This window comes from Lynx rufus, unplaced genomic scaffold, assembly GCF_022079265.1.
Source record: "Lynx rufus isolate CCGP_SWC_20201006 ecotype Redwood Valley unplaced genomic scaffold, mLynRuf1.p SCAF_6, whole genome shotgun sequence".
NCBI lineage: Eukaryota > Metazoa > Chordata > Mammalia > Carnivora > Felidae > Lynx > Lynx rufus.
The window spans coordinates 143,496,524-143,507,141 of NW_025814878.1; the positions used below are offsets into that span (position 1 = coordinate 143,496,524).

General features: G+C 42.0%; 1 non-coding gene across 1 annotated transcript; it reads left to right on the forward strand.

The window, feature by feature from the left end:
- Nucleotides 1–347: 347 nt before the first annotated feature.
- TRNAS-AGA (transfer RNA serine (anticodon AGA)) lies at nt 348–429 on the forward strand. The gene has a single exon. It is a non-coding gene; the product is annotated as a tRNA-Ser (tRNA).
- Nucleotides 430–10,618: the final 10,189 nt, after the last annotated feature.

The following is a 10,618-nucleotide window of genomic DNA, read 5'->3' on the forward strand; positions in this document are numbered from 1 at the left end:
ACACACCGGCGCTCGCTAACTTTGGAGAGAGAGAGAGAGCGAGAGAGCGAGAGCCTGCTTCGCACACGAATCAACACAGGGTCCTGCTCTGGGAAGGCGCCCCCCGCAGCCCTCCCCCCGCCCTGCGCCCGCGACAGCGGTCGGCGGCGCCGAGTCCCTCCCGAAAGCCGCTCCGGTCGGTCACGGGCCCAGGGCTCCCCTCCAGCGGGCCCGCGGCCCCGGAACCCTCGGCAGGTCGCACACACTTGGCAGCGACTCGGCTCCCGGCGCCCGCGGCCTCCACCCTTTCCCCGCCTTCGGCCGCTGCTCTTTCTAGGTAAGGCCTGCGCTGGCCGCTCGAGCCCCATGTAGTCGTGGCCGAGTGGTTAAGGCGATGGACTAGAAATCCATTGGGGTCTCCCCGCGCAGGTTCGAATCCTGCCGACTACGGCGTGTTTTTCTCCGGTCCGAGTTCGGCCTCGGCCCGCCGGGAGCAGCGGGCCCTGTTACTTTAACGCCCCGGAGAGCAGGGCTCCCTCTTTTCCTCGGAAAACCCGCCCGAAGCTTTAGCGGAGGCCGGCCGGGGCTAGCCAGTGTAGACGCGCACCAGGCACCTGGGCCACCACAGGGGACGCTCCCCGGGCGCGTCCCGTCAGTTCTTTCCGTCGTCCCGCCCCGGAACTGCAGCCGCGCTCCGCGCTCCGAGGTCCGGCGAAGGACCGCCCTGGGCCGGGGGCGTCCACCAGCGGCGCCAGGGCGCTAGTCCAGGAGTGGGGCGGGGGCGGGGGCGGGGGCGGGGCGGGGGCGGGGCGGGGGCGGGGCGGGGGAGGAGCTGCAGTCCGACCAGGAGGAAAATGGCTTCCGCGCCGGAGGCGGCGCCAGCTCCGGAACCACGTGGTGGACGGCTGGCGGCCAATCAGAATTCCCCCGGATGTGACGCGTCGGCAGGGCACAAGGTCGCTCTAGGTATCCCTCAAAAATGTGTGCTGTGAATCTGATCAGAGGAAACCTCTGACGGTTTCAGAAGGAGGGTCGTTCCACAAAGTAACTGCGTTGTTCTCCTCCTCGCAAATCGCACCAGTATGACACAGAGGAAGAATAATGTTTCAGATCTTAAAAGAATTTAATGCAACACATGATCTGGGGTTTTCTTTTGCTGCGCAGGACATTATTGGAACAATCGGTGAAATCCCAATGAACCACAGGGATTAAATAATTTTATTTTATCGGTGGTAATTCCTGATTGTATTCATCGTTCTTTGGTTATATAAAAGAATGGCTTTAAGAAAATACTGGGAGAAGAAAGAAAAGACCATGCGTTTTCAAACTCCGTCTCAGTTTCAAAAAAGTATGACATTAAGAGAAAACGAAAGTACAATAATATGTCAAACATGCTAAACTTTGGAGAATGGAGTGAAGGGTAGCCAGGAATTCTTTATATTCTCGTAAATGTTCTGTCCGTCGGAAATTATTTGAAAATTAAATGATTTCAAAATAAAAGGGTGAAAGAAGAAAACAGAATAAAACCATAAATGAAGAATATACTCATTGAAATTTATTGTCTTCTTCCAAAAGCAAGAGCACACTGTACACACTATGTTAGCTAATTTGACAATAAATTATATTGAAAAAGAAAAGCACAAATACACAGTTTGAACCATTGATATGAAAGGGGCAGTGAGTAAATTACTCAATAAGAATTTAGGATTGGTGAAGGAATGGGTTCAAAATGTTTTTTTTTTTTAAGGTTACTTATTTTGAGAGCAAGAGAATGGGGAAGGGGCAGAGAGAGAGGGGGAGAGAGAGAATCCCAAGCAGGCTCCCTGCGGTTGGTGCAGAGCCCCGTGTGGAGCTTGATCCCACGACCAAGAGATCACGACCTGAGCCCAGAGCAAGAGGCGGAGGCTTAAAGGACTGAGCCACCCAGGCACCCCCCCCTCCCCACAGCATCGTTTTTTAAAAGAAAGGCCACCCTTCCAAGATAAAAGCCTAAATCTGAAATATTACTTTAAAGTTAATTGTTAACATTCGGTCATGAAGTTTTGATAGTCAAGTTTAAAAGATAGTATTACGTGCGGCTCTGTCGGCCACTAGCTTACTTCTGAAGCGACTCTAGGGCACAGGAGGCTGCCCCCTGCTTTTCACCTACCATTGAATCTCATTTGTCTCTCTTCTTCAGAGACAAACTATTCCTTTTTTATGGAGGAAATATGATTCGTCATGATAAGAATTACGAAGGCACTGAGAGCAATCAACGCGGGTGGGGCTTGAAGGGCTCCGAACCGTGGGAGAAGGGACACAGGACCCGAGGTGCACAAGGGCATCCCCTTGAGGACACGTGCTATTTTCCAGCATTTTGGAATAGATGTCGAGTGCAAAGATGTAGATGCGCTGGGCCGGGGAGACCTAGAACCCGAGGGACAAAGTTCTGGTGGTGAGGGAACCACGGAGAAGGAGCTCGAATTTCTATGTATTCTTCTTATGTCATTGACAAATCCCTCAACTGCACACACACACAGGAAGATGTTCCAAAACTCTGTCGGAAAGAGCAGCTGGAAGGCCAATAATGTTCTCTAGAGATTCAGCAGGCGTATACTTCTGGGGGACACAGAGGTTAAAGTTCACGCCTCTCCCAGTCGGAGGGAACTTGGTTAACAGTACTGTTATTTGAGACTTCAGAAGCATTTCCCCTTAGCAGTAAGTGACAGACCCTAGTCATAAGAACCACACAAAAGGAGTAACGGCTATGTCTTTAGCTTAAAGAAACACTAACATAGCCCAACTATAACAAAGGTTCAATCTTATGTACTTCAGAAGGACTACCAGAAAACTCTGAATGTTTGAAAAGAAAGCAATACACATCTATGTAGTCCATGGGTCAAAGAAGATAACAAAATGGAAATCTAAAATTTTTTTGAGCTGAATAATAATGAAATGCATTATATTCTTATTTGTCTGATGTAGCTAGAGCCATTCTTAGAGGGAAATTTTTATTTTTTTATTTTTTATTTTTACATATTTTTTAACGTCTATTATTTTTGAGACACACACACACACACACACAGCACGAGCAGGGGAGGAGCAGAGAGAGGGGGAGACACAGAATCTGAAGCAGGCTCCAGGCTCCGAGCCGTGAGCACAGAGCCCGACGTGGGGCTCGAACTCACGAACTGCAAGACCATGACCCGAGCCGAAGTCCAACACTTAAATGACAGAGCCACCCAGGCCCTCCCCCCCCCCAAATTTTTATTTTTGACTGCAGGTATTAGAACAAGACAAAGGTTGAAAATAAGTGATTTAACTTTTTAATTTTATGGCTCAGCAAGCCGTAAAAAGTTGGGAATTTAAATGCACAAAGTAGAAGGCTCTATAAAAATAAGTGCAAAAATCGATCAATGGAAAACAGACATACATCAGAGAAAATCAACAAAGTAAAAAAAGCTGGCTCTGAAAAGAATGATAAAATAGATACACCCTGAACAAGACTAATCAAAAAGACGGTAAGATAACCACACAAAATACCAGCAGTAGGAGTGAAATAGATGATATTCATATATATCCTAAATATATTTTGAAAACAAGAAAGAGGCATTATAAACATCTTTATGTCAGTACATGAGACGTGTTCAATGAAATGGATACATTCCTGGAAAAACACAATTTACCACAACTGACACAAAAAGCAATAGGAAACTGAATTGTCCTATTCCTATTAAAGAGATTGAATCCATAATTTACTCACCGTGTCCGGGGCGCCTGGGTGGCTCAGTCGGTTGAGCGTCTGACTTCGGCTCAGGTCACGATCTCATGGTCTGTGAGTTTGAGCCCCCAGTGGGGCTCTGTACTGACAGCTCAGAGCCTGGAGCCCGCTTCGGATTCTGTGTCTCCCTCTCTCTCTGCCCCTCCCCTGCTCATGCTCTGTCTCTCTCTCTCTCTCTCAAAAGTAAATAAACATGAACAAAAAAATTTTTTTTTTAAATAAAGAGATTGAATCTACAATTTAAAGAGTCACTCATACAAACTTCCAGGAGTAGATAGATTCATTTGTAATTTTTCTATGCAAAGAGAGATGAAATCAATCCTACTGAAATCTTACAGAAAAAAAACATCTTTCAACTCATTATATGAGACCAACATAACTGTGATCCAGAACCTGAAAGACATTATGAGAACAGCATATTACAGGCCAGTACCTCTTATAAACAGAAGCGAAGCTCAAAACTGTTAACTAAGATAAAAGCACATCAAATCAAGCATATTTTTTGAAAAAGCTGAAACATCATGATCAAATGGACTTTATTCTAGAAATTCAAGATTGGCTTAACATTTTTAAAGTGTAATTTACCGCATTGGTAAAATACATGTAAGAACCAATGATCATCTCATTAAACACAGAAAAAACATTTGATAAAATTCAACATCAATTCATGATAAAAACCCGAAAAATGCCGAATAGAGGGGAATTTCTTTAGTCTACCTAAAACAATAAAATAATACCTACACTGAACCCAGTCTGGGAACATGACCAAGATGTCTATATTATTTCTTTTACTCAACATGGTTCTGGAAGTAAAATCTAGTGCAATAAAACAAGAAGAGAATAGGAGTCCCTGGGTGGCTCAGTTGGTTGAGCGCCCGACTTCAGCTCAGGTCATGATCTCACAGCTTGTGAGTTCAAGCCCCACGTTAGGCTCTGTGCTGACAGCTTGGATCATGAAGTCTGCCTTCCTCTCTCTCTGCTCCAACCCACTTGCATTCTGTCTCTTTCTCAAAAACAAATAAACATTAAAAAATTTTTTTTAAAAAAAAGACAAGAATAATTGATATTAATACTGGGAAATGAAACCTTTCATTATTATGAATGTACGAAACTGAGAAGAATCTAAAAATTACTGGAATTAGTTAAATGAATTTAGTTAGTTACTATTCGTTACTATTCAGAAGGTTATTGCCTTTGTGGTCAATGTGCAAAATGTCAAACGTGTGAATATATTCTAGCAATAAACAAGTGAAATATAGAGTTTTCTAAATTCCATTTCAATAGCATTACAAACATTACCTAGGAATAAGTCTGACAAAACTGTGCAAGAAGACTCCATCAGAAACTACAAGACATTACTGGGCTACATTAAAGAAGACCTAAACAAGTGATCTCTTTTGCATATGGGATGACTCAAGAGTGTTAGGATGTCAAATCATCTTAAATTACTCAGCAGATTCAATGAAATCCAAATCCAAATCTCAGAAAGTATTTTTGTAGAAACGGGCTCTGGTGCAAAGGAACTTGCAAAGTCAAGTCAATATTGAAGAAGATAAACTAAGCTAGAACAATTATGCTGCCAACTCACAAAATAGGTCCTAGGTAAATTTAGTCAAGCGAGGGTGGTCTTTTCCATAATGATACAACATCTTGAGAGAATTAAATGAATCTTGACTTCCTACTTCGCATTATAAATGCATTACAAACAAAACTATTTCGTGATAAACCTTCATGTGAAAGAAAGAACAACCCAGTTTCTAGAAGAAAACAGAGCAGAATATCTTCATGGACTTGGGCTAGAGAAAGATTTCTCAAATGGGACCAACTGAGTCATAAAATAAGAAGTTGAAGAGTTGGACACTTCAAATAAAGGATGTATTGGTTGCAGAAGACACCCATGAAAAAAGCAAAAACAAAGCCTTGAAATGGGAGGAGGTATCTGGGATCTGTATGTATATTATCCATCCATCCATCAAATGACTAATTTCCATATATATATATATATATATATATATATATATATATACACACATATATATATATGAAGAACCTCTACGAATAAATAAGAGTAGACAACTCAACTTGAAAGTGGGCAACAGGGGCGCCTGGGTGGCTCAGTTGGTTAAGCGTCCAACTTCAGCTCTGGTCATGATCCTGCAGTTTGTGAGTTTGAGCCCCGTGTTGGGCCTCTGTGCTGACAGCTCAGAGCCTGGAGCCTGCTTTGGATTCCATGCCTCCCTCTCTCTCTGCCCCTCCCCTTGTGTTCTGTCTCTGTCTCTCAAAAATGAGTAAACATTACAAAAAGAAAAAGAAAATGGGCAACAGGCTTGGCAGACATTTTGTTAAAAATATTCAAAATGGGGGGCACCTGGGTGGTTCAGTCAGTTAAGCATCTGACTTTGGCTCAGGTCATGATCTCACGGTCTGTGAGTTCAAGCCCCGCGTCGGGCTCTGTGCTGACAGCTCAGAGCCTGGAGTCTGTTTCAGATTCTGTGTCTCCTTCTTTCTCTCTCCTCCCCTGCTCATGATCTGTCTTTCTCCTCTCAAAAATAAATAAATGTTAAAAAATTTTTTTCAAATATTCAAAAGGGTCAATAAGCATATAAAAAAGCACTCAACATCATGACTCATCAGAGGAATGCAAATCGAAACCAAAATTAGATAGCACTATACACCCATGAGAATGTCTAAAATTTAAAATTCTAAGCATAAAAACTAGTGGTAAGAGCATTTTCACATTGCTAGTAGGAGTATAAATTCGTGTAACCACTTGGAAAAAATGTTTCACCATGCCTACAAAAGTTACACATAATATTCTTGTGACCCAGATATTATCCTACTTGACCATATAACCAACACAAATAGCGTGTACGCGCATGTTTGTCGCAACGTCATTTGTGATAGTCAAAGTCTAAACCACCTAAATGTACTGTCAGTGGCAGAATGGAAATGTGGAATAGTATACAGCCATTATAAGGAATAACTACTGATAAACACAGCAACATGGCCAAGCCTCACAGATACGATGTCACTCAAAAAAACACCTAGAAGAGTGTCCATCTCCACTTATAAGAAGTACGAAGACAGCAAAACTGATATATTATGATAGAGTGCTTGTCCTTGGAGGGAGGGTACACACGGACAGGGATGAGACTAGTGAGAGCCTTCTATACTGCTGAAAATATTCTGTATCTTGATCGTGGCGATTGTCATACAGGTATATGTACATGCGAAAGCTGATCAAGCTATATAATTTTAAGATTTGTGGTCTTTTTTTTTTTCAACGTTTATTTATTTTTGGGACAGAGAGAGACAGAGCATGAACGGGGGAGGGGCAGAGAGAGAGGGAGACACAGAATCGGAAACAGGCTCCAGGCTCCGAGCCATCAGCCCAGAGCCCGACGCGGGGCTCGAACTCCTGGACCGCGAGATCGTGACCTGGCTGAAGTCGGACGCCCAACCGACCGCGCCACCCAGGTGCCCCAAGATTTGTGGTCTTTACAGTACGTAAGTTATACCTAAATTGAGAAAATGAAAAGAATTAAGGCAAAATAAGGATGGTTTCACTCAAAGGTAAGCAGGGAGAATGCCTCATTAGCAGATATGCATGACAAGACCTGATAAAGGGTGAGGTGCTGGGTGACTCAGTCGGTTAAGCACCCAACTCTTGGCTTCGGCCCAGGTCATGATTTCATGGTCGTGAGATCAAGCCCCACGTAGGGCTCCACACTGAGCATGAAGCCTGGTTGGGATTCTCTCTGTGTTCCTGCCCGGTTCATGCTCTCTCAAAAAAAAAAAAAAAAAAAAAAAAAAAAGTTCCAATTTCAATAAGCATCAAAAATGTCAACTGCCTAGCAGTAAATCTAATAAAAGATGAGCAAGATATCTATACTAAAATCCTGTATTCATCCAGAAGAAGGTGAATAATATAAATACTTATCGATTTAAAAAGGGGAAAGGGAGCAGGAATGGGAGGACAAAGAACAAACTGGCAAAGTTGAGAGAACTGGAAGCAAAACTAAATACCTACTTATCTTTAATGCTGGTAGACTAAATATTTCAATTATAAGACAGATCATCATAATGGGAAAAAAATTTACCCAAAACGATATGCTTTTTATAAGGCACACAATTTAAACATATGGCTTTTTTAAAAAGAATTGAAGTAAAAAAATGGAAGACACAGAATAAATAACAACAACGAAAACTGACCCGAACCACTTAAATGATAATAATTTGAATTTGTAGCCTTTAAGAAAGAAGCATTACTAAAAATAATGAGGCTATTTCATAACCTCCAGGGTCAATTTAGTAAGAAAATATTACAACACTATATTTGTACGGGCATTAATAACAGCTTCAAAGTATAGAACGCAAAAGATGGACAGAGCTAAATGAAGACACACAAAAATCCATAATCATAGTTGATGTTTCAACACCTCTGTAGAAATAACAAACGGGACTTGGAGAAAAATTTAGTATGGAAAATTAAGTAAAATTTAGTGAGGACATTTTAGGCAACTGGATTAATATGATACCCAACTGCAGAACACCTGAGCTTTGGGGGGACACAGGAGACACTGAACAAAATCACTCAGGCGAAGCATCACGCAAGTCTCAACAAGTTTCAGGAGACAGAGATCAAGCGGAACAGGTCCAGCACTGTAAAATGAAATCAAAACCAATGTCAAGAACATCAACAAGTGGAAAATCCTCAAATGTTACAAAATCAAGTAACAGAATTGAACTTACAAAATAACCCTGTGGGTCAAATAAGTTTAAAAAACTGTAAACGATTTTTAACTGCATGATAATGAAAACCGGGTCTATAACGTCTTGTGACAAGAAGCTACAACAGCACTTGAGGTCTAATCGTTAGCTCCAAATCTACACATTAACAGAGAAGAAAAATGGAAAGGTAATGATCTAAGCTTTCATCTCAAGAATCGAGTTTTAACAAGCCAGTAAATTAACTCTTTAAAAGTCTCAAGGAAAAAACAATAGTGTGATACCCGCTGAAAAAGAATAGAGGAAATTAATAGAACAAAAATTTGCTTTTCACATAGTAAAATTGTTACCTCAAATCAAGACTATTTTTAAAACATTTTTTTAATGTTTATTTATTTCTGAGAGGGAGAGAAACAGGGTGTGGGCAGGGGAGGGTCAGAAAGAGAGAGGGAGACACAGAATCCAAAGCGGGCTCCAGGCTCTGAGCTGTCAGCACAGAGCCCGACGCGGGGCTCAAACCCATGAATCGTGAGATCGTGACCTGAGCCAAAGTCGGACGCCCAACCGACTGAGCCACCCAGGCGCCCCAAATCCAGACTATTTTTAAGGAGGAAAAAGTGTAAAAGGGGGACGACATTAAAGATCTTACTGATATCAAGATCAGAGTGAAAAGATAAAATGAATAGTTCGTGGGGAAGGAATCTGACAATAGAGGACAAATCACAGGTTCCTTTATAAACGTGACTTACCAAAGCAGACACAAAGAGAAATTAAAAGTTCAAACAGTCTGAAGTCTACGAGAGAAATTAAAGTCATAATTACCCTCTGTGTTAGCTTGCTATGGCCGCCATTACAAAATACCATAGAATCAGGGGCTTAAACAACAGAAATTGATTTTCTCACATTTCTTGAGGCTAGAAGTCCAAGATCAAGGTGCAGTCTTGGTTTATCCAGAGACCTGTCTCTCTGGCTTGCAGAGAGCCATTTTCTCTAATGTGAAGATAGCTGTGTCCTTATATGGCCTTTCTTCTGTGAGTGCTCATCTCTGGGGTCTCTTGGTGTGCAAATTTCTTCCTATAAGGGTACCGGTCAGATTGAATTAGCGCCCATCCTAACAGCCTCATTTTAACTTAGTTTCCTTTTTAAAGTCTCTATCTCCAAGCGCAGCCACATTCTGAGGTGGGACACTGGGGTGGGGGCGGCGGTTAGGTCTTCAGCATCTGATTCTGGGAGGGAAAGGGCGCCTGGGTGGCTCAGTCGGTTGAGCATCTGTCTGACTTCGGCTCAGGTCATGATCTCACAGCTCACGGGTTCAAGCCCCATGTCGGGCTCCGTGCTGACAGCTCAGAACCTGGAGCCTGCTTCAAGTTCTGTGTCTCTCTCTCTGCGTGTGTGTCCCTCCCCCATTCATGCTATATCTCTCCCTCTCTGTCTCTCAGAAATAAATTTAAAAAGTTTAAAAAAATGCATCTGGGAGGGAACACAATTCAGCTTATAACACCTTTTGACAACGCAAACAGTATGCAAAAATGGCTTCACACTGTTGAAAACTTAAACCATTAAGGAAGGAATAATACCATACATAAACTCTCTCAGCAAACAGAAAAAGTAAAAACATTCGTAACTCTCTTGATGAGGCCTGAATAATCTTCATACTAACACCTGACAAGGATATTACTAGAGAGGAAATTCCAGGTCAATCTGTGTGTTGAACATTCTAGATGTAAAACTCCTAAGTCAAATAATAGCAATCAGATCCAGTAATATCAGTGATCCAATGAGTTGAAAGTAAAGAGGTAATGTTTGTCTTAGTGATATGAAATTTGTTTAATATAAACATCAATCACTTGAAATGTATCACAAAGAGTAAGAGAAAAAAATCAAATGATCATAGCATTTGACAAAATTCAACACCCCTCATTAAAAACTTTCACCAGTCTAGGAATGGAAAGGAGATTTCTTAATCCCATGATGCATATATACAAAATCCGACATCTAACATCCTGATTATGGTAAGTATTTAACACTTTCTCCCAGATACTGGGACCAAGACAAGTATGGTCACTCCCACCACTGCTTTCAAAGTTGTACTGGGATCTTAGCTCATAAAATAAGTTAAGGCATAACAAAGAATTAAAGACATTGAGATTG